This window comes from Chiloscyllium plagiosum, unplaced genomic scaffold (assembly GCF_037043375.1).
Source record: "Chiloscyllium plagiosum isolate Xiang-an unplaced genomic scaffold, Cpla_swu_hap1 HiC_scaffold_13, whole genome shotgun sequence".
NCBI lineage: Eukaryota > Metazoa > Chordata > Chondrichthyes > Orectolobiformes > Hemiscylliidae > Chiloscyllium > Chiloscyllium plagiosum.
The window spans coordinates 12,665,840-12,686,077 of record NW_028270151.1 but is presented as its reverse complement, the minus strand read 5'-3'; positions in this window follow the sequence as shown (position 1 = coordinate 12,686,077).

The following is a 20,238-nucleotide window of genomic DNA, read 5'->3' as shown; positions in this document are numbered from 1 at the left end:
CTGGGTGGGATGTTTTTTTAAAGGGTTGGTGCTCACTCAAAGGGCTGAACAGCCTCTTTTTGCTCTTGGGATTCTGTAAATATGCCTGACTTCAGGGAACCTCCAGTTTTTGGAATTGTCCCTCCTCTCTGTAGATTGAAAGTTGCCAAACATCTCTTCCATCTTGACAAAATTTTCACCACCACCTACTCCCTCATCCCACTTTTCATTTCCACCCCACTGTCCCAGTCCACTCATTTGCTTAGCTTCTGGCCACTGCTCAGAGGTGTCTTGCTAGAAGGAATCAAGTTGCAGATGCTATTTTAAAAAATAAATCTTCCAGCTGCCAAAAGACATCTGTGCTGTTTGCTCTGGTCAATCTCCTGAGAAATTCAGCCAACTGATGCAGAAAACATTACTGGAACTTTATCATTTGTGATACTTTTCATTATCGGTGTGCATCTGCATTATTACTGTCGCAAAAGTGGAATCAATGGATATCAGGGGCAAACTCTGCGCTGGTTGGAGTCATACCAAGGAAGATGGTTGTGGTTGTTGGAGGACAGTCATTCCAGAACACCTCTGCAGGAGTTCCTCAGAGTAATGTCCAAGGCCCAACCACCTTCAGCTGCTTCATCAAAGACCTTCCCTCCATCATAAGGTGGGGATGTTTGTCGATGATTGCACAAAGCTGAAAATGTGTTGCTGGAAAAGCGCAGCAGGTCAGGCAGCATCCAAGGAGCAGGAGAATCGACGTTTCGGGCATGAGCCCTTCTTCAGGAATCTTCTTCAGGATGATTGCACAAAGTACAGTACCAGCATAGATTTAATGTGAGAGGGGAAAGATTTAAAAGGTTCCTAAGGGAAAGATTTAAAAGGTTCCATGCAGAGGGCGGTGCGTGTATGGAGTGAGCTGCCAGAGGAAGTGGTGGAGGCTGGTACAATTACAACATTTGGAAGGCATCTGGATGAGTATATGAATAGGAAGGGTTTGGAGGGATATGGGCCAGGTGCTGGCAGGTGGTCCTAGATTGGGTTGGGATATCTGGTCGGCATGGACGGGTTGGACCAAAGGGTCTGTTTCCGTGCTGTACATCTCTATGACTCTATGACTAAGGAAAGGGCTTCCCACTTCAATGATGGAGCCACTGCTCAGACAGGCGAATGCCAGAAAAGAGGAATTCTTCACAAATGGGCCTCAGAAGGGATTAGATAAAGGTGCCAAGGACAATTAACATGAAAATCATTCTATCCAGGACTTGGCAGCACCACAAAGAATGAATGTACCTTTTCTTTATTTCAAAAGTATATTTATGCATTTAAAAAAAATCTACATATATGGCCAGTGAAGCAGTCGGTTTTGTACAATAGCACGTAGAGAAACAGACAAACACTACATGAATTGGAAGGGTTTGGAGGGATATCGGCCAAATACTGGCAAATGGGACTAGATTAATTTAGGATATCTGGTCGGCATAGATGAGTTGGACCGAAGGGTCTGTTTCCGTGCTGTACAGTTCGATGACTCATTCACAGTCCCTCAGATACCAACAGGAATCTGAAGGACCTGGTGTAAGGGATGATGCAGAGGAGGGCAATCCCTTTCCCAGAGGGCCAGCAGAAGAGGCCATGACACTAGGCCCTGGTACTTGTGTGTGAGGTCACCGTCTCAGTGATGATAGTATCTGCGGTGTGGAGGGGTGGCCGGCCGTGTCCCAGGAAGGTCGATGACCATCTCCACTCAGCCAGTGTACCTGCCACTCTCTTTGCTCTGCCACCTCACACTCACTGCCACTGCCCTCACCTCCCACCATGCTCCGACACTCTTGTGATCACATGCAAGATCTGCCCTCACCCATTCTCACACGCTGAGCCCAAAACACACAGGGCTATTGGAAATTGGAGTCCTCAGTGTTGAGTCCTCCGGGCTGTTGGCGGCCCAGGCGGAAGGTGAGGTGCTGTTCCTCCAGTTTGCGGTTTGGTTCATTGTGACAGTGGAGGAGGCCAAGGATGATCATGTCGGAGCAGGGGTGGGAAGGGAAATTTAAATGGGTGGTGACAGGGAGGTCCAGTCACCTCCTCGCTTGTTTTGTATACATGTGATTGGGTGTGTTCAGCTGGTGCCCCTGGATTTGTGCCCTGAGGGGCTGTTTGGTGCTGAGCGCCATGGAGACCCCTCACATCCAGCAGTGAACTAAAATCCCCAGGTACCCACTCGTACTTCCGAGAAACCTCGATGTTCTGTGAATTTGATAAGCTGGGAAGCTGAATATTGGTGAGGGAAGTTTTGCTCTTAATGTACTGCTTAACAAGCTAAACAATCCAAATACGTGCAGGTTAGGTGAATTGGCCGTGCTAAATTGCCCATAGTGTTAGGTACATTAGTCAGAGGGGAATGGGTCGGGGTGGGTTACTCTTCGGAGGGTCGGTGTGGACTGGTTGGGCCGAAGGGCCTGTTGCCACACTGTAGCGAATCTAATCTGGAGGAAATCTAATCTAAACCCTCCCTTAACTGTAAACTCGCAGCTGACAGGTGAGAAAATCACCTCCCCATTCGGCAATAGTGTAAAAGATGCAGCCATTTGTTCCTGACTCTGAGATTGGCCTCTCCAGATTCTTCCGGAAATCTCACCAGAGTTCATATTATTCCAGCCCCTGTGAGATTCCATCCTCATTTCTTCATACTTTCCCTTACTCTCTTTCTTTCCCTTTCACTTCATCCAACCTCGCTATTCTTTTAAAGCTACTTTCCTTTCATCTTGATTCGGACAATAGTCACCCAGTTCTCTTCTCTGTGACCATGAGGGCCATTGCGGAAGCCATTCAGCCCATTGAGTTGATGACGCTGATTCTTTGCAGCACTCCATCCTACTTTCTTTCTTGGGTCCCCATAAGCGGTGAGTGTCTTTTATCTCATTCGATCACTTTGAAACCATTCATATTTCGGGAAGGATGTGGAAGCATTGGAAAAGGTGCAGAGGAGATTTACCAGGATGCTGCCTGGTCTGGAGGGAAGGTCTTATGAGGAAAGGCTGAGAGACTTGAACCTGTTCTCATTGGCAAGAAGAAGACGAAGAGGGGATTTGATAGAGACATACAAGATGTTCAGAGGATTAGATAGACTAGACAGTGAAAGCCTTTTTCCTGACGTCAGCGTGTGTGAGGGGGCATAACTACAAATTGAGGGGTGACATATTTAAGACACTGTCAGAGGCAGGTTCTTTACGCAGAGAGTTGTATGGGCATGGAATGCCTACCTGCTAATGTAGTCAACTCAGCCACATTAGGGAGATTTGAACAATCCTTAGATAAGTCCATGGATGATTTTGGGATAGTGTAGGGGGACGAGCTGAGAATAGTTCACAGGTTGGCGCAACACTGAGGGCCGAAGGGACTGTTCTGCGCTGCATTGCTCTATGTTCTATGTTCTGTGGTCTTAATTTGAACACAGGGAGTGGGAGTAGCCAGAAACAGTGTTGGATCTGGTGATCTAGCTAGGATTGGCAGTAGGATGCCACATACGGCATGAGCCGCTGTCATATAGAGACAAATCTAGCTGATGCTGTCTCCTTTTGGCTGGGATCCACCATCAGAAGCGGATCTCTCACTCACAACCTGCTCTGCCATTCTCTATCCACATGTTGCTCTGGCGTCAAAGGCCAGTAAGCCCTCTGATTGGATCAGCTGCTTTGTGAGCCCATCCGCCATTGAACAAAGACGTGGTCAGTTATGAGAAAAACAGTAGATGCTGGAATCCAAGGTAGACAAGCAGGAGGCTGGAAGAACACAGCAAGCCAGGCTGCATCAGGAGGTGGGGAAGTCAGCATTCTGGGTGTAACCCTTCCTCAGGACTGGGTGCAATGGGAGCTGGGTGGGGGGAGGGTTTTGGGTGGGGAGGGGGCAGAGTGGTGAGGTAGGGAATATGTGAAAACAGGTAGAGGGTACCAGCTGGCTGGTCGATGGGAGGAATGAATCTGGTTGGTGGCTGCAAGGAAGGGTCGGTGAGAGGAATGGTAGGGAGGAGTAGGGGCCAGTAAAGGGAGTTGGGGGATGGGAAGGGAGGTTATTGGAAATTGGAGACCTCAGTGTTGTGTCCTCCGGGCTGTAGACGGCCCAGGTGGAAGGTGAGGTGCCGTTCCTCCAATTTGCGGTTTGGTTCATTGCGACAGTGGAGGAGGCCAAGGATGGTCATGTCGGAGCAGGAGTGGGAAGGGAAATTTAAATGGGTGGTGACAGGGCGGTCCAGTTGCCTCCTGTGGGCCTGGTTGAGATGCTCGGTGAGCCACTCCCTAACTTTATGTTTGGTCTCCTCGACATAGAGACCACATTGGGAGCACCTGATGCAGTGACCAAAGTTGGAAGAGAGCTGAAAATGTGTTGCTGGAAAAGCGCAGCAGGTCAGGCAGCATCCAAGGAGCAGGAGAATCGACGTTTCGGGCATGAGCCCTTCCTGAAGAAGGTCTGCTGCGCTTTTCCCAGCAACACATTTTCAGCTCTGATCTCCAGCATCTGCAGTCCTCACTTTCTCCTAGAAAGTTGGAAGAGAGGCAGGTGAACCTCTGTCTCACCCGGAAGGACTGTTTGGGTCCCTGGATGGAGATGAGGAGTGGTCGTGTACCGGCAGGTTTTGCATCTTTTACAGTTGCAGGGGATAGTACCAGGAGGTTACCCTGGTCAGCATATTGGGGCTTTGGCAGGTGGAGAGGTGGGAGCGCACATGACTCCGGACCCCGATATAGGGCCAAGAATCAGCTCTCCATGCCCACTTCAAGAGCCAGCTCATTGTTTCTGAGCATGTAGTCAGCGCAGGAGAAAGAAAACTGAGCTTCTGCAGCCGGTTTTAATGCACTAATCAAGAGAGGGAGATTATTTAGCCGAATCTCCCTTGACTGTACTGCAATGTGCTGGTACCTCCCTTTCAATAAACACTAGTTTGCGCTGGGATAATGGCAATTCCCTTTCCATTCTCTTGTCAAAATGATTTATTAATTCACAATATAATTACAGTTTCTGAGACAGGCGCCCTGCCTATGATAATGATGCTCACAAATTGTAAACAGACAACTGTTATCACTTCCATCCATTTACAACCATGACAAACCACTTAAGCAACAAGCCAAAAGGTCCAGAACAAATAACCTAATTATCCAGGTCATGCAATCTTGCTTGTCCCTACACTCAACCTTTTCACATAACCAGTCATAAAACAGGATTCAATAATTACACCTCTGCTAATCCTTCAATAAGCTGTTCATTTTGTCCACATTGAAATGTCAAAACAGTCTTCACACTGGAGAACCTGGCACATCCTGGGTGCTATCTAGGTCATAAAAATGTTGCCTTTTGCAACTCATAAATTTACTGACCTCACCTTCACAGGATATGAATGGGATACATTGTCCTACTGATCTCATTCACTCTATCATTCAATCACTACAAAGATTTGGGCTTTTATCTGGGAAATGCTTTATGTGCATGCATAAAACTGTATCTGTGGTAACAGCTTGCTTGAAGTACCAGGAATACATTAGAATCCTTCCCTGGAAAATTCTGGTCTCTTGCGCATCCTTTATTTTTGTTGGGATGAAGGGTGTGTAAATTATACAATAACGTCACTTTTGGCCTTTACATTTCAAAGTTAAGGCAGAATACTTATTGAAAGGTTCCTTTAAAAACAAAATAATGCCAGGGAGTCAGTACAGAACAGTAGCTCAATCCAACATTCATCAGAGAGCTGGTGACTGCAGACTTTGTGGTATGAATGGGGAAAAAAATGTTTTTACTGTTGGGTTTACAAGAGGTGGGGTAAACCTGTCAGGCCATTAGCTTTGTTTACAGTTCAGAAGAATCTAGGATTGAGCACATTTTCCATCCAGTGGAGGCTGCTGGGTATGGAAGTTTTGAGTTATGAAGAAAGGCTGGGACTTTTTTCACTGGAGTGTAGGAGGTTGAGAGGTGACTTAACAGAGGTTTATAAAATAATGAGGAGTATGGATAAGGTTAATGGCAGTTGTCTTTTCCCTAGGGTGGGGGATTTCAAGACATGTTTTTACGGTGAGAGGAGAGAGATTTTAAAAAAGACATGGGGGTAAATATTTTACACAGAGGGCGGTTTGTGTGTGGAATGAACTTCCTGAGGAAGTGGTGGACGTGGGTACAATTATAATGTTTAAAAGACATTTGGATAAGTACATGAATAGGAAGGGTTTGTGGAGGGACATGGACCAGGAGCAAGTAGGCAGGACTAGTTTGAGATGATGTTTGGCACGGACAGGTTGGGCTGAAGGGTCGGTTTCCATGCTGTATGACTCTGTGACACTAAGGCACCAAGGTTGCGTTTGGAGGTTAGGGCAGTATCTCTCCGACGAGAAGCTCTGGGCACTTTAAGGAACATATAACCTCAGGAGAAGTGTTTAGTTTGTGCAATTTCCCTACCGGGAAAGTTTGATTAGAAATCCAGTTCAGATTCAAAATGTTAACTCTGTGTCTCTCCATTGATGCTGAATTTCTCTCGGTCTATATTTGGTTTGAAGTCTGAAGGTCATTGGAATTGAGAAAGTTTAGGCCCTCAAATTTGTGAAAAAGATCATGTCCGCAGGCATGAAAAATAATCATCGAATTGTTTCCACACTCACTGTGCACTGCAACGGTTTGAAAAGGCAGTTCACCACCACTTTCTCAAGGAATGGACAATAAATGCTGACGTCCATATCTTATAACTGAGCAAAAGGTAATTAGATTAGATTACAGTGTGGAAACAGGCCCTTCGGCCCAACAAGTCCACACCGACCTGCCGAAGCGAAACCCACCCATACCCCTACATTTACCCCTTATCTAACACTACGGGCAATTTAGTATGGCCAATTCACCTGACCCTGCACATCTTTGGACTGTGGGAGGAAACCGGAGCACCCGGAGGAAACCCACGCAGACACGGGGAGAACGTGCAAACTCCACACAGTCAGTCGCCTGAGGCGGGAATTGAACCCGGGTCTCTGGCGCTGTGAGGCAGCAGTGCTAACCACTGTGCCACCGTGCCGCCCACAAATCAGCTGAATAGAAACACGAGGGCTGAGGTAATGATGCAATTTCCCTGGAGTTGAGTCAATGTAATAGATAATGTCAGAGAACAGGGTAAAAACTTGCTCTGCTGTGTAGTTTAGATATTGTAGTTTATATTTACATAGCTTGTTTTTTATTACATTTCTTTCTCTGTGTAATAAACTTATGTTCTGCTATTAAATAAAAATCTATAGCCTTATGTGAATATATTTCGAGGACTGACCACTACCTTAACTAACTAATTCACCTAAACAAATGAATCAGCTGGTTTAACCAAGCTAGTTTCTTCACCCAGAGAATGGTGAGCCTGTGGAATTCTCTGCCACCGGAAGCGTTTGAGGCCAAAACATTGAACGTTTTCAAGAAGGTGTTAGATGCATTTCTCAGAGCTAAAGGGAACAGGAGACTGAGTTGGATGATCAGCCATGATCGCATTGAATGGTGCAGCAGCCTCAAAGTGCTCCCTGACCTACTCCTGCTCCTGTTTTTTACGTTTCTGTTAGTTTGGGTTCCAGGCTGGCTGATCAAGAAACGTAGGACATAAGAACATTGGAACAGCCTTCAAGCCTGTCCATTATTCAATTAGATCATGGCGGGTCTGTGGCCCAACTCCATACACCTGCCTAAGGAGAGGCAAGGCTAAGAGGCAATCTTAGGCTTTGCTTCTTAATGTTGCCATTTACTGCATCTGAGTATTAAATGCTATGCTACACAGCAATCGGAGATATACCAAGCTCTAATCTTCCTTTTAAATTACAGATAGACATATTCCAACAGCTATAATGTTTAATACTAAGCATTCTGCAACAAATGCTTCTTTGCACATATTTCTCTACCACTCTCATGCATGCTCTAACTATCTCTGTATCCAATCATGCGCTAACTAACTCTACCCAGACTGTGCAACGTATGCCCTGTGAGGAGTAGCTTCCCTGACATCATTCCCAGATTGCTCCATGGTCCAAACACCAGTTACTTCATTTTCTTTTCAACTGCATGATTTTGGAAGTCAAGTCTGTCATCGCTTGTTCATTATTTCTTAATTTGCCTTATTCTCTTGATTGCGGGGTTCTTGAGCAGTGGTAGTGTCTCTACCTCTGACCTGCGAGCCCAGATTCGACTCCCACCTGCTGTAGTGGTGTGTAATGTCTCTGAGCAGATAGATTGGAAAATATCATATTACTTGAATGGGGATTTTGACTTGCAGAAGCAGTGTCCCAGTGTCTGAACAAAGAGTCATGTGTTCAAGTCTCACCTGCTCCAGAAGCGTGTCTATAACCCAACTGAAAAGGTTGATTTGAAAATCTCTGCTCTTTTGAACATTTTTGCAGCGTATTCTTTGGCACTGCAGCCAATCCATCAGCATAAATTTGACAGGGCTGTATTAGAAAGCTTGAGGAGAGTTTCTGTTACACTTCTTGTGAAATAATGCTGACATTTTTTGAATTAATCTCAATCATTGTGACATTCTCAACATTGGCGCTAAAAGTTGATGTGTGTCACATAAATGCTGACTGGGATAAATGGCTCAAAATCACAGAATTGTGTCCATTCAGCCGATCACATCTGTGCCAGCTCACCAAGAGAGAATTATGCTATTGATAATGTTATCTATATTATTATTAATTAATCATACTAGTGCAACTCTCCTGCCATAGTCCTGTAAAATGTAAAATGTTAAAAATGTAAAACCTCACGTGTTGACTTTTTGTGATGTTAAATTGACAAATCGACATACATTTCTCAAGTTACATTGATGAAAGTCAAACTGGGGATATATAAATTATGTGGCTGACTCAAACGTTCCTCATTTTACACTGTCACACAAAGTCAAAATCTCCCGTTTTGAACATTAATTATATAGTCTCTCTATATGTCCAATTTTATTCCTATCTGTTCTGTACTGTTTTTTTTCTCAAATATCTTCTCAATCTTTTGGGTCCTTGGGCTTTGAACATCTGCATCTATACTTCTACATATTTATCTAATCTAAATCTTTGTTCTGTACCATTTATTCTTGAACAGCCAGCCTCAAGAGGACTTCATTTAATAAATTATATACTTTCCGCCTGGCTGTGAGAGTCAGGGCCTGGGAGTAAAGATAAGAGTTGTCGTTGTTGGTGAACAAATGAAGTGAATTTGATCATTTTAATGTCAGTTTCTGTAATGTTCCTGTCATTCAGTAATCACTTTTACAAAGTTAGTAAAAGCATCACTTTTTCAATGGGTCAGAAATAAATACAAAACGCTTTTTAATTTTATTTTCTATTGTGAAACATCATCCAGACAAAGATCTCGATTAGATAAATAGGCAGAAATAAAGATGCAGAGCTTCAAAGTCCACGTACCTCAAAGATTGAGAAGCCATTTGAGAAAAACAGAATAGAGCAGATCTGAATAGAATTCTGCATGTCGAGTGACTGAACAATTAATATTTAATATGGTTGATTTTGACTTTGTGCAATAGTAGGAAACTCTGAGTCAGCCGTAAATTTATACTTCTCCATTTTGACTTCCATCAAAGTGATTATATTTCCATTGATTTTTGACAGTGAGAAAAATCAGGAGAGGTGCATCTCAGTCTGTCAACTTAACATCACAAAAAGTCAACATCTTTACCATTTGACGTTTTACATTTGACATTGTAAAATCGTTAGTGCTTTTGATATATAGTTCATTGCAAAGTCTCTCACATCAGCTCCTCTTAGTCCAGCTCAGCATATCCTTGAAAACTAGCTTTGAGATTTCTGAGATAATACTGGCATTCTGAGGTACTTCCCGGAAACGTGAATAAAATATGTACTAAAGGAGACAGAAAGATGAGATATAAAGGATCATTTCACTTGGTCATCTTTCAAAGTGAAGATGACTAGATTCATCACCTGGGGGGTTTTGGTGGGTACATGCTGATTAACGTCCAAAATATTTTGCTGCATACAGAGCAGGATACTGCAGTCAGTTGACCTTTGGATAAGTTGCTGGCTGGACATTCGCACTCCTTGTGATTACGTCTGTTCCTGAGAAGCCCTTGCTTTACAGAAGGCAGTACATTTTGTTTTTTTTACTTTGGTCATGTCAGATGCTGGGCCAGTTTCTCCCAACATTTAAGTTTGATATCAAACTACTAAGTGAACCATTCAGAGTGGCAGGGTAGAGATTCCTTTGATCATTGTGAATGCACAGGCTAGACTCAACTTCTCTCTGGAATATTCACTATAGAAGGCAAAGGTCAGGAATTCTGGCTGCATGACCAGCCTAACTCAGTGACTGGCTCACTCTTGTGTGGATGCTTGGTGTGATGATACTATGGTTTTATTTTGTTATGGTGTATTTTGTCCTTTTTTTAATGAAGAAAGATTGAGACAGAGGTGAAAAACGATCTACTGAAAACCAACAGAGTGGTTGTGAGGCCTTGGGGTGTTGTAAGAAGTTGGAACAATAGAAGCAGCCTTAAAGGATGGGGTGAAGTTCCCACAGAAGCAGGACTTTTAATTTTAGCTTTCAACACTTTGCTGGGGTCTTGAAGCTGGATGTGGAAGGTTTTATTCCTCTCTCAGTCACAGCTAAAAGCTGGGGTTCTCTTCCTGCTGCTAGAATTACATGTGAGACAATCTATTTTACTGAGTTTGTCTTTGCCAAGGGTGTGTTTATGGGATTGCAACAGTTAATTAGTAGTAGTTAAAATATATATTTGAATTTGTTAAGCATTTTGATAGAGTTACAGTTAAGCCAATTATTTTCTTTTATTTTTATTTTGTCTGTATTTTAACTATTGTGTAAAAACAAAGTGCGTTTTGCTTTACACCAAGTAGTCTGACCAATCAAATTGCATCTGGAACGCAACACCTTATACTTAAAAATAAGAGAAAGTTAGGGTCTAGTCTATTTTCTTAATATGTTTTGGGAGGGTTTGATCTGGTCCACAATGTTGGCATGTCAACTCAAGTGAGTGTTCCTAAGAACAAAGAACAAAGAAAATTTACAGCCCAGGAACAGGCCCTTCGGCCCTCCAAGCCTGAGCTGATCCAAATATATTGTCTAAACCCTGTTGGTCAATTCCTAAGCATCTGTATCCCTCTGTTCCCCACCTCCTCATGCATCTGTCCAGACGCATCTTCAATGAATCTACTGTGCCTGCCTCTACCACCTCTGCTGGCAACACATTCCAAACGCCCACCACCCTCTGTGTGAAGTACTTGCCGCGTGTATCCCCCTTAAACTTCCCACCTCTCACCTTGAAAGCATGACCTCTCGTTATTGAATCCTTCACCCTGGGAAAAAGCTTGTTTCTATCCACCCTGTCTATACCCTTCATGATTTTGTAAACCTTAATCAAGTCCCCCCTCAATCTTCTTTTTTCTAATGAAAATAAACCTAACCTACTCTACCATTCTTCATAGCTAGCACCTTCCACACCAGGGAACATCCTTGTAAACCTTCTCTGCACCTTCTCCAAAGTGTCCACATCCTTTTGGTAATGTGGCGACAGTATTCTAAATGCGGCTGAACCAATGTCTTGTACAATTTTAACATGACTTGCCAGCTTTTACATTCAATACCCCATCCAATGAAGGCAAGCATACTATATGCCTCCTTGACCATCTATCCACCTGTGCAGCAACCTTCAGGGTACAATGGACCTGCACTTCCAGATCTCTCTGCCCATCAACTTTCCCCAAGGCTCTTCTGTTTACTGTATAATTCGCTCTAGAATTAAACTTCCCAAAATGCATCACCTCACATTTGTCTGGATTGAAAACTATCTGCCACTTTTCCACCCAACTCTCCAGTCTATCTATATCCTCCTGTGTTCTCTGACAGTCCCTTATGCTTTCTGCCACTCCACCAATCTTTGTGTCATCTGCAAACTTGCTGATCATACCAACAGTGCCGTCTTCCAGATCATTTATGTACATTACAAACAGCAGTGGCCCCAACACTGACCCCTGTGGAACACCACTGGTCACCTTTCTCCATTTCGAGAAACTCCTTCAACTATTACTCTCTGTCTCCTGTTGCTCAACCAGTTCTTTATCCACGTAGCTAGAACACCCTGCACACCATGTGACTTCACTTTCTCCATTAGTCTACCATGGTCCCTGGTATTTTGCCCAGCCATCTGGTCCTCAGTAAATTCAATAAACAGCTGAAGAAGGTAGCTCAACTAAACTCCAGTGGTCAAAGTGCTGTGTATTGCAGGTGGTCTTTGAGAGATTCGGATGGGAGGGGTAGAGGTGAAGAATTCCTTAATACCGAAAGCTGGAATAAAATTAGAGGCTGAAGGGAGGGAGATGCACATCAGGAAAAGAGGGCATAGGGAGGGGTGTCGGATTGGAAAGTATTAAGGGCCACATCACAAGAAAGTTAGAATAATATCTTCACCCTAGACAGACAAAGAGTACTTCTATAATAAAATATAATGCCAGTTCAAGGAGTTTAATTTTGGTTATGTACTATGATTAGGACACCGTTTGATGCAACTATGGTCAATCCAATTTATGCTGATGGATTGCTGTTGAAATAAATGAATAAATATAGGGATTCAAAAAAAACTCTGGAATTTTTAACTTGCATGTATTAATTATTGCACAGAAAATAGTGCAGATAGACATTACTCCCAACATGGATGTATTTTGAAGGACCAGAGATTTTTTTTTAGATTACATTACAGCGTGGAAACAGGCCCTTCGGCCCAACAAGTCCTCACCGACCCACCGAAGCGCAACCCACCCATGCCCCTACATTTACCCCTTACCTAACACTACGGGCAATTTAGCATGGCCAATTCACCTGACCTGCACATCTTTGGACTGTGGGAGGAAACTGGAGCACCCGGAGGAAACCCACGCAGACACAGGGAGAACGTGCAAACTCCACACAGTCAGTCGCCTGAGGCGGCAATTGAACCCAGGTCTCAGGCGCTGTGAGGCAGCAGTGCTAACCACTGTGCCACCGTGCCGCCCACTGATCTCCAGTATCCTTTCCAATAGCCAGGCCAATGTATGAGGATGCTTTTTCACTCACCGAATAGTTAGGATCTGGATTGCAATGCCTGAAATCTGGTCAAAGTTGAAAATCACATAACGCCAGTTTATAATCCAACAGGTTTATGTGGAAACACTAGCTTTCAGAACGTCAGGCTCCTGACAAATGAGCAGTGTTCTGAAAGCTTGTACTTCCAAATAAACCCGTTGGACTATAACCTGGTGTCGTTGAGTTTTAGCTTTGTCCACCCCAGTCCAACACTGGCACCTCCACATCATGGAAATATGGTGGGGGCAAATGCAAAATTTGAAACATTTAAGAGGGGCACTGGATGATTATTTGGATAGAAATGGTGTGCAAGAGTATGGGGGAAATGGCAGGAAATTGCCATGAGGTAATGATGCACGTTTGAAGAGCCAGTAAAGACATGATATGCCAATTGGCCTCCTTCTGTGCCTCATCACTTCTATGATTCTGATTTATCCCTCAATCAACCTCAGCAACACTGGTCATTGGCACATTGCTGCTTATGGGAACACTTGTGCACAAATTACCTGCAATGTTCCCTACATTGAAACAGTGACTATACTTTAAATCAGTATTTTATTGTCCACAGTGCACTTTGAGGTATTTGGTGGTCATGACAAGCACTATATAAATGCAACTCCTTCTTCTTAAATATTTCACAGGGGAGAATTGTGACTGCTGTCCAGGAAATGTTAATTTTCTCGATAGCGTAAACACAGGAATTACGAACTTTGGATGCCGTTCTGCTACATTACCATGGCACATCCGGAGCTTTGTCCCAAGGGAAAGCTGACTGCAAGAGGTGCACGCACAAGGGAATCATCGAAGTGAGGCTAGGACAGGGTTACCGTCATGGTATTACTGGCCCTCTCTCTGCTCCTTGTCACTTTGTCGGACAGATCCTTGGAAATCAGAAGGAACAGGCCTGGGGCTTCACACCCAGCTCTGTCCAAGGTGGAAAATGGAGATGGGATGGAACCAGCTTTATGGTCTTCATTCATGGGATGTGGGCATCACTTGCTAAGCCCCAACATTTATTGCCCCTGCCAACTTGCCCTTGAGAAGGTGGTGGTGAGCTACCTTCTTAACCGCTGCAGTCCACCTGCTGTGGGTTGATCCACAATGGAAATAGGGAGGAGTTCCAGGATTTTGACCCAGCAACAGTATAGGAACAGTGATGTATTTCCAAGTTAGGGTGGTGATTGGATTGGCTTGGAGGGGAATTTGCAGGTGATGATATTCCCATGTATTTGCTGGCCTTGACCTTCTAGATGGAAGTAAATGCGGCTTCCAAGGTGTTAAGGTAGAGACTGAGGTAAGGGCAGTGCATCTTGTAGATAGTGCACACTGCTGCAACCGATTGTTGGTAGTGGAGGGAATGGATGCTTGTGGATATGCTGCCAATCAAGTGGGTTGTTTTATCCTGGATGGTGTCAAGCATTCTGAGTGTTGTTGGAGCTGCACGCATTCAGGCAAGTGAGGAGTATTCCATCACACTCCTGACTTTGTGTTTTGTTGGTGATGGAAAGGTTTTGGGTAGTCAAGAGGAGCTGCAAGATTCTGAGTCTCAGATCTGCTCTTGTAGCCACAGTACCTAAATGATGGGTCCATATCAGTTTCTGGGAAATGATAACACACAAGACAATTGCTACCTTCAATTTCTCAGCCCGAACCGGAATATTGTCTAAGTTTACTTTGCCTTCAGCAGTTGCTGTAAGCCGTGACTTTTAATTAATTAGTCAGGGAACTTTCCTTAATGTGAACCAGCCATCCTACCTCCTTCAAACCAGAGGAAGAAGACTGAGAAGCAATGTTCTGACCAGCACGAGACCCATTAGGAAGTCTATCCCTCTGTCCGTAACATCCATGCTTATTTTTCCAGCCGCGTGTGTGCACATGTGTGTATGAGTGTGTTTTTTATTCATTAAGGGGTAAGGGCATTGCTGGCTAAGCCATGATTTGTTGCCCATCCCTAGAGGGCTGTTCAGAGTCAATCACATTGTATGTGTGTGTTTGTGTGCATGGATGTTTTTGTGTAATCAGGAATTCATTAGGGGGTTTGAGTTTTAATTAGTAGAATAATATGCCAATGGTTCATAACTATCTATCTCTTAGAAGCCCTACATTCAGCCCAACAAGTTCACACTGACTGTCTGAAGACCACCCCACGCAGACTCACCTGTCTTAACGCTATCCCTGCATATCCCATGGCTAATCCCCCAACCCCAATTACCTACTCTATAGGTAATTTAGCATGGCCAATCCACCTATCCTGCACATCTTTGGACTGTGACAAGAAACTGGAGCACGCGAAGGAAATCCATGCAGAAATAGGGAGAACGTGCAAACTCCACACAGTTATCTGAAGCTGGAATTGAATCCTGGCCCTTGACGCTGTGAGGCAGTGTGCCTGTAATTAAGAATTTATTTGTAATGAATAATAATTCTTGTTATGAATAGAAGACTAGTCTGTGTTTTCTGTCAACCTATATCCAAAAGTCAGATAATTTTGATAATTCTGCATACTTTTAAAAATATTTAATGTTTGCAGTTACTCTGGGGATAGTGGGGTTTGATTTCCCACCTCCATAACATCTACGCTGAGCTCACTCCAGTCTGCACTGGGACCCCTCACTGTCACCGATGATGGTAAAGGAAAGCAAATATAAAGTAAAGAGAAAAGAAAGCAAGCACACGAGCCCTATTCCACTGTCCACCATCATTCACAACTGCAAATGGCAGGACTTCAGAGCTTCAATCTGACCTGTTGGTTGTGGAATCATCTAGCTCTGTCTATCACTTGCTGCTTTGTGCAGTATCCCTGTGTTGCAGCTTCACCAGGTTGACACCTTATTTTCAGATATGCCTAGTGCTGCTCCTGACATGCACTCCTGCACTCTCCTTGAACCAGGGTTGATCCCCTGGCTTGATGGTAATGGTTGAGTGGGGGTTATGCCAGGCCATGAGGAGTACAATTCTGTTGCTGCTGATGGCCCACAGTGCCTCATAGATGTCGAATTTCTAGATTTTTTCAGGACTCATTTACCATGGGCAATAGTGCCATACAACACAATGGGGTTATTCTTAAAGTGAAGGAGAGACTTTGTCCCCACATGGAATGTGCAGTGGTCACTCTTGCTGATACTGTCATGGACTTCAACTGGCAGATCAGTGAGGATGGGGTCAAGTATATTTTCCCCTCTTGTTGGTTCCCTCAGCACCTGCGAAGACCCAGTCCTTTAGGACTCAACCCGCTCGAACAGTGGTGCTGCTGGCGAGCCACTCTTGATGGTGGACATTGAAATCCCTCACCCAGAGTACATTCTGTGCCCTTGCCATCCTCAGTCCTTCCTTGAAATATTGTTCAACATGGAGGAGTACCGATTCATCAGCCGAGAGTAGTGGTGGGGAACAGAAGGTGTTGGTATTGGAGGTAGGCAGTGGGTGAGAATCAGCAGAAGGTTTACTTGCTCATGTTTGACCTGATGTCATGTGACTTCATGGGGTCCGGAGTTGAATTTGAGGACTCATGGGGCAGCTCCCTTTGACTGTGGGTCACCTCCTTTGCTGGATCTGTCCTGCTGATGGGACAGGACATATCCAGGGATGGTGATGGTGGCGTTTGGAATCTTGTCTGACGGGTACGATTCCCAATAACAACCCGATTGTTGCTTGACTCATCTGTGAGACAGCTCTCTCAATGTTGGCACTGTCCCCAGAGATTAACAAGGAGAGTTGAGAGGGCTGTGTATGCAACTCTCCAACTTGGCACCATCTTATTGAACCGTCCTACCTGTCCAGCTTCCATCACACCTCTCTGCTCCATCGCCCATACTGAACTATCACAGTCACCCCCCACCTACATCCACCTATCATCTTCCCAGCTACCTTCCCCCCAGCCCCGTCCCACCCTCCTATTTATCTCTCAGCCCCCTTCTCCCCTCATATTCCTGATGAAGGGCTTATGCCTGAAACGTTGACTCTCTGCTCCTCGGATGCTGCCTGACCTGCTGTGCTTTTCCAGTGCCACAGTTTTTGTCTCTGCATTTACCATTATCATGCCATAGTCAATGCCTGGTGGTCTGTCCAATCTGATTCTTTATTTTTTTTCCAGCTGTTGATACAACTGGGTCAGACTAGTTAAGGATAGCAGACTTGCTTCCATAAAGGCAGTAGTGAACCAGATGGGATTTCACAACAACCAACAATGTTTTCATCATTTTAATTCCAGAATTTAAAAAAAATTTGCATTTAAATTCCCACCATTTGCTGTGGTCAAATACAGATCCTCAAAACTTTATGTTGGTCACAGGAATTCTGGGAAAGGGTTACTCGACCTGAAATGTTAACTCTAAAACGTTTCTCTCCACAGATGCCGCCAGGTCTTCTAAGATTTTCCAGAATTTTCTGTTCTTGTTTTTGATTTCCAGCGCCCACAGTTCCGTTGGGCTTTATTTTGTAAAGACTGGGATACCGAGAAGGGATATCAGCTTCTTGGATTGTGCCTTGAATTTCTAATTTGTGTTTAAAAAAATTATGAAATCAGAAGGGATTAAACTGTTCTGTCGCAATGCGCTGATTTGTTGTAATTTTAACAGACGACATTACTCAAAAAGGCATCTCTCCCTCTTCATATTTTTCCCAAGGTCATAAAGTACCGATAAGATTAGAGTGTTTGATGAACTGTTGTTTGACATTGGTAATAAACTCCAGGTCTGACATCTTCAGTTTTTCCCTTTCTGTTTACCCTTTACTGGCTGGAATTACAGAGTACACAACTGGTACAGTAAGTTGTTTGAGAAGTGAGGAATTTTCTGCTCGCTCATGTGCTAAATTACATACACGCTAGAAAACACATAGGGTATGATTTTCTGTTTGTTTAAATAAATGTGAAATGAGCAACTAATATGCTATCCCCTATCACTGAGAAAGCTTGACAAAAGAAAACCCCACAAAGGACTGCTGGAAATCAGAAACAAAGACAGAAATTGCAGGAGAAACTCAGCAGGTTTGGCAGCATCCGTGGAGAGAAAGCAGAGTTAAAGTTTTGGGTCTAGTGACCCTTCTTCAGAACTCTAGGAAACGAAAGATTAATTCTGCTTTCTCTCCACAGATGCTGCTGAGCTATTCCTGCAATTTTGTTTTGCTTCTGTACTGAGAAAGCTTGACCTGTTTCATATCTCATATTGGTCAGAGAACCGCAGTCCAGATATCCTTAGTCTTTTTGGTTACTTCCTCCTGGGAAAGAATGTTCAAACAGTTGGGTGTCTGCTGCTTCCCATTTGCTAAAGCATCTCTACCTTCCCAGAGCCTGTTATTAGAAGAAATGTTGATGACTGTATACCCAGCCTAAGGGAGATCTTAACTGAGGCAGCTATAGGCTGTAGGCATCTCTTATCACACTCGGCCCTCACTATTTTTACTACTTCTGGATATGGACAGGTGCGAGGACTTACCTGGAAAATAATTGAAGTATATCATAAAAAGTGGTATATGGTGGTTCATTTTAGAACACTTGGTTTCATAGAACATTAACTTTTAATTTGGGAATGGACTCTTTACAGTCAATGTACACAATATTAAGGGAGGCGATGGCCTAGTTGTATGATCACAAGGGCTCAGGTTTGAATCCCACTGTGGTGCATGGTAGAATTTTGGATGTGATAAAAATCTGGAATTAAGATTACCGTGAATCAGTTGCCAGGAAAAACCCATCTGGTTCACTAATGCCCATTAGGGAAGCAAACTGCCGTCCTTACCTGGTCTGGCCTACATGTGACTCCAGACCCACTGCAATGTGGTCAACTGCCCCCTGGGAAATTAGGGCTGGACAATAAATGCTGGTCTAGCCAACTATGCCCTCATCCTGTGGGTGAATAAAAATAATGGTAGTGAGATATTCAGAGCTGAAAAGGCACATGGCATCAATTATGTAATCAATAGATAGTTCCAATTATTTCTGCCAAGCAGTTCCATCACTGAGGAATCGCAAATAGTTTGGAGGCAATTTGTGAGCAGTTGCAGCAAAATGTTCTAAAGAAAAATAACTGTGTGCTTGACATAGAACTTTTTCACAATCCTCCCAAATGCTTTACTTTGAAATACAGTCACTGTCATAATGTAGGCAACATATCTGCCAGTCAAAACTGAGGACTGCAGATGCTGGAAATCAGAGTCTAGATTAGAGCAGTGCTGGAAAAGCACAGTAGGTCAGGCAGCATCCGAGGAGCAGGAAAATCAACGTTTCGGGTAAAAACTCTTCAACGTATTGCCAGCAAAGTCCCACAAGCAATTGTTGTGAAAAGACTTAATTTCCGGATTCACCTGTTTTGGAAGTATAGCTTTTAATTCTATTTTCTCTAATCAACTTGTTCAAGAATGATATTACACACCTCTAGAGTAGGTGGGACATGAACCTAGGCCTCCCGGTCCCACGGTACGGACACTACCACTGCTCCACAATAGGGCCCCCAAAGCCTTTGCAGATGTTTTCTAATGAACCTGTTCAGAGATGTTATAACACAAGTCTGGAACAGGTGGGACATGAACCAAGGCCTCTTGGTCCAGAGCTAGTAAGTTTTTCAACATGAGACAGTGGGAAACACTTGGTTTGGTGAGAAGTTAGGCAAACGCCAGAGAAGCGGCAATTTGAAGGGTAGCCTGTGTTTTCTTTTAATCATACCGGAGATCGGAGTGAGAAAGCATTAAACACTGGATTGCCCCTTTCATGATCCTATTAACCTAATGTAACAAATTCCTTATATTCCCTGAGGTGTTGTCCTGCATTATAAATGAATTGCTTACAAATTACGAGCAGGAGTAGACCAATTAACTCCCGGTCAGTAAGACAGGGTTGATTTGATTGTTGCTGCACTCCGCTTTCCCGTCCACCCACAATACCTTGTGACTCTCTTGCTGGTCAATGGGCGACACGGTGGCACAAGTGGGCGGCACGGTGGCACAGTGGTTAGCACTGCTGCCTCACAGCACCAGAGACCTGGGTTCAATTCCCGCCTCAGGCGTGGAGTTTGCACATTCTCCCCGTGTCTGCGTGGGTTTCTTCCGGGTGCTCCGGTTTCCTCCCACAGTCCAAAAATGTGCAGGTCAGGTGAATTGGCCATGCTAAATTACCCGTAGTGTTAGGTGAAGGGGTAAATGTGGGGGAGTGGGTCTGGGTGGGTTGCG